The following is a 5,189-nucleotide window of genomic DNA, read 5'->3' as shown; positions in this document are numbered from 1 at the left end:
GCTTCGAGCGAGAGCAGGCTCTCATAAGTTGAGAGCCTGCTCCATTAACTTGGGAGCTTGCTCTTAAATGAAATGTTTCAAAACTTAATTAAATATTCTGGACTTAATATATGTGAAAGTACATGGCATGCATATCAAGAATATCAAGTCAGAAATCTAATGGAGTGAATAGTACACTTGGAGCAATTTAATTAATCAAATTAATTAATAATTCTCTAGATTTTAAAACATCTTCAATTATTCTCAAATTCACTTATGTTGAAGAGCATGCTAGGGCCTAATATAAAATGCTAACACATATTGATTTCAAGCTAGTTAAGGCCACATGAATTAAATATTTACTCAAGATAAATATTAAACAAAATCTTCGATACTTGTTCAAAAGCTCTCAATTTAATATATGTCAATGACCATGTCAAGGGGTAATATAATACCATGCCACAAGTTTGAAACATGCTATAACCCACAGGGAAATTCAAATCTCACACATAAAAATTAAATAAATAAAAATTCTAGATTTGATATTCAAGCCTATAAATGAGTTGTATAAGCATCAATAGCGTGCAATATAACAAGAATATAAACTATAACACCCCCTACCTCAATTTGAGATGAAAATCTTAATTCCCCACCGAAAGAAAAGTGCTCCAAATTCGACTATATCGCGAGATTTTGTCGGGACAACACGGTGAACAAAAATCCGAAGGAAGCCCCATGAAAATCACAACTTGACTTCAAACCCGAACTCAAGAAATGGTCAGAAACGATTTCTAATAAGGGGGAAAGGTAGAGCACGTCAATGCCTACGATAAATGTTAAGGCCGAAGACTTTCTACCAAGGAAATCAAGTGGAAGAAAATAAAGAATGAAGGCAGCCCCTTGGGCTCCCATGGCTACCGGCCAAGAGGGGGAAGAAGATGAAGAAATTTGACTTTTTTGACTTAAGACTTCCCTATTTATAGAAAATCTCAAAAAGTGCCCCGAAAGGGTCCCGCCGGGTCCGGAAAAGTTGATTTTGAGCAAACGCTCTCAAACGGCAAAACTCTGTGAACAAAAAAGATTCAAAATGAGAAAATATGAACAACAGAAGAAACGGCGTTGAAAACCGAGTCCCGAGCAGAAGATATGCCCCGAACAAGTTCGGCGCAAACCGGGTTCAGAAACTCTGAAACTGGAGAAAAACGATCAGAAGGAAATTCTAAGAGTTCACGAGTCGATGTAAAGTGAAAATGAATCTCGTACGAGGATCTAGGCTCAAAACGAGGTATTTTTGTAATAACTTTCATTAATTGCACAATAGTCTCTCCAAAAAGTGAATACTGCACAACTGCCCCATAATGAAAATATCTTCCAAAAATATTTTCTTAAAAACCCCTGAAATAAAATATCTTCAAAAGAATTTTTCTGAAAAAACCCCAAGAAAAGAAAAAGATTCTGAAGAACTGTGTATCCATGCCCCTATGGACACCGGGAGCAACCAGAATACTTTCTTACAAAAGTAAAGATACGTATTTCGTGGAAACCACTTCGAATGAAGACATGTGAAGTCGAAACTCCGAGCACGAAAAGTGAGGTTTTGCCAACAAAGTGACAAACGGGGAAAAGACAGAATAGGGAAAAAGATGAAATGGGAAAAATGACAAAAAGTGAATAGTGTCCGAAAAGTGAAAATGTGGAAATGACTCGGTCCTTGAAGGAAGTTGTCAATCCAAACAAAAGAGTCTCAGAAACCATTTCCGAGCACTCAAGACGACACTATAAGACGAGAAACTAAACTCTATTAAGAAAATTAAACGGGAAAAAAAAAAAAAAAAAAAAAAAAAAAAAAAAAAAAAAACCTTATCCGTAAAATTTGAGAAAAGGGAAAGAGAGGCAAATGACCGGGTCATTACACATGTGCTACCCAATGCATGAGTGATGAATGCTCCAATGTATGCTCAATTTTCTATTTAGCAATGACTAACCTCCTAGCAATCATCATGAATTAAGAATACCACCAAGTACTTACATAACCACATTACAAAAGCATACTTTTATAATATAAAATTTAACAATTTACCTCACATTGTCAATTTATCAAACACCAAGTATGCTTATAATCAATAGAACTTATTAATAGTCATCATACCTATAGGCTTCCAAATGTCATGTTACAACTCATGCAACTTTTAAGTAATCATACAATTTGGCACAACCTCAACATACAAAACATGCTAGCAAGTTCTCCACATAGATAGTGTGTAATTTACACAATTACACATTTAAGAAACAAGATAATAGCATTTACTTTCACACAGTGATATCTATACATGTTATGACGTACAATCATCATAAAGAAGCTCACAAAATTAAATGACTCTATGAATTAGACATCTTTATCTCTTGAAAGGCAAAACCCTAAGCTTGGCTCCATATGAAACTGCACCAAAATGAAGAGGAATATGAGGTGAACAATCTTTCCTCTTGAAGCCACCCCAAAAGCTTGAATCCTTGCCTAGGTCGAAATCTCAAAGTGCTCCAATGGTCCAAAAAATGACATCAACATGTAGATCAAAACATGCTATCCACCTTCTCTAATTAGCTCCTTCTCCAAATCCAACTCCTAAGAAATTCAAAATTCCAAAATGCTTTAAATCACAAATATTTTACCATGGTTGTGAAGAGAAGACGAAGTGGAAGAACTTTCTCTTCTTGAGCACCCTCAAAATCAAAGGTTAAAGCCCTCAAAGTGAAGCTTTTCCAAGCTTATACATGGAGTGTGATATATGTATAGATATAGAGAAAATATGAGGAATAAGATGAATAGTCATTCAAATTTGCCAAACTTCTCATATATATAATCCCTCTCTCAAATTCTCACTAGTTGCATTATTTAACCCCAATGTCTATAACTAATTACTTCATTCCTTCAAGTAATTTTAATGAAATACTTATAGGTAACAATCCACCGGAAATGTTACAATGATGCCCTCCAATGATCTTTCACTTAAGCCCTCACCATTCCCGTGCACTTGGGTCACCCCGTACCCACACGGAACCTCCCGGTTCAAAACTTGAAAGCATCCGAAATGAATCAATTTCTAAGGATTCTAAAAAATACAAAAAATTAAAGAATACCGTAAAAATATAAGACGGGACCGAACCTTTCATAACCACCACACAAAAAGTCAAGGGTGGGTCCCACCAACACTCAAAATCACACTACAGAGTAGAGTTCCCAATGTGAAAATAAACGCACACAAGTGTAAAATGAACCCTCAAGAGGACATGAATGATGAATGCGGCCTCAATGAAATAAAAGAATAGTACAAAAAAAAAAAATTCATGAGCACTTAACCCTGCCTACGCCCATACGGCCCGAGCACGAAAATAAATAGAAAAAGAAAATTAGATTAAAAAAAAAAAAAATACCAGTCCTCACACAAACCATGCTAAAAAATCTATAAAGGAAGGGTTGTTTAGCTGAGCATTCTGGAGCCTCTGAATGAGCTTCTAGGCCTCAAAAGGCATTCCTAAAAAAATATGGATGTTTGGCGTCACGTAAGGAACGGGCTTTTAAAGAAAGTGAAAGTCCTTATCAGTCCGTTGGATCAAAGCTTAAAGTACATGCTTTAGAATTTACTTCTCGGCAAATGCGCAGTGTGGGTAAATGGAATATAATAGGCTTACTATTTTGTCCCTATATACTGGTTACTTTGCCTATACTACCCATCGTTTTTTATTTTATTACAAGCAGTCTTTTCTCTTTCTCGTTACATAGGCCTCCTTCTCCTTCCCCATCTCTCTTAGATCCCAGGTTCTGCTTGCCGACGTCGAAGTTGATGGCGGATGAGACAACAGAGCAGACGGCATCCCTGGCACACCACCTCTGTGCTTCGCTGCAATATGAGGAATATGGGTCCGCCATGGATTCCGAAGACCGGAAAAGGACTCTGTGATCGACGTTGAACATTTAATGTTAGACATTTATCTATTTATTTATTTTGTGTCCTGCTTGGTTTTCCCCTTCTACAATCTCTCTGATATTAGAAAAAATATATATATGAGTTGAAAAGAGGGGAGTCAAGATGGATGTATATATATATATATATATATATATATATATATATACATGTGAAAAAAAATAATCATCAAATTGGATGGTTTGGGTGGTTGTTGTGAGGTGCTAATGCAGCATCTTTGAAAATGCTATTTGAGATGGACTTGCTGCAAATTAGGGTGATTTCAGCTTAGTTTTATTAGAGGGCCATTTTTGGGTAATTGATTATATACACCAAGAGAGAGAGAGGAGTTGAACCTGTTGATGAATGGTCATGAAAGTATTCAAATCTAAGTGAGTTGAACCTGTTGATGAATGGTCATGAAGATATTCAAATCTAAGTGATGAACGATGAACCTGCTGCTGAAGAATGGATATTTACAAAAACACACACATGTATATATCTATACTATTATTAAATGTGCAAAGTGTTTCACTGTTTCAGTATTTCAGTATTTATTTATTAATTGATATAAATTCTATAACACTCAAAATTACCTAATAAAATTAAAATTAATTCAAATTAACAAAATGTAAAAAGAGTTTAATTCAAATTACAAAGTCCCACATTAATTTTAAGTAAAAAGGTTTACATGAAAGCCTTTTATAAAACTATAGAGTTAAAGAAATAACAATCACACCTTCTCGGCCTTTTGGCTAAGATCAAGTGTAGTACTAAATTTTTTTGGGTCGGCCTTTTGGCCAACCTTTCTTGGTCTTTTGGCTAAGATCAAGTGTAGTAGCCTTTGTGCAAAGAGTTTCAGTATTTATTTATTAATTGATATAAATTCTATAAAACTCAAAATTACCTAATAAAATTCAAATTAATTCAAATTAACAAAATATAAAAAGAGTTTAATTCACAATAAAGAGCTCTCATTAATTATTATATCCCACAATATAAATTCTATAAAACTCAAAATTACCTAATAAAATTAAAATTCAATGTATAATCAATTGTGCTCGACCAAATAGTCCATAAATTAACCTATTTATCTATTTATTATTATGAATTTTTTAATAAAAGAAAATCTAATTAGACAAGAATTATTAATATAAAAATATTTATTAATTGATATATAAAACAAAATAATTTTTCTAAAACTCTACCATAAATTAACTTTTATTATGAGTTTCTTAGCAAAATTAA

At 34.0% G+C, this 5,189-nt stretch overlaps 1 pseudogene; it reads left to right on the top strand.

Moving 5' to 3' along the window:
• Positions 1-4,676: 4,676 nt before the first annotated feature.
• LOC132272303 (U2 spliceosomal RNA) lies at positions 4,677-4,815 on the top strand (annotated as a pseudogene).
• Positions 4,816-5,189: the final 374 nt, after the last annotated feature.

The sequence above is a fragment of the Cornus florida genome, unplaced genomic scaffold, assembly GCF_030987335.1.
Source record: "Cornus florida cultivar Cherokee Brave unplaced genomic scaffold, ASM3098733v1 CherokeeBrave_3.0.0_Hap2_Chr08, whole genome shotgun sequence".
Taxonomy (NCBI): domain Eukaryota; kingdom Viridiplantae; phylum Streptophyta; class Magnoliopsida; order Cornales; family Cornaceae; genus Cornus; species Cornus florida.
This window is presented reverse-complemented; position numbering and strand designations above follow the sequence as displayed.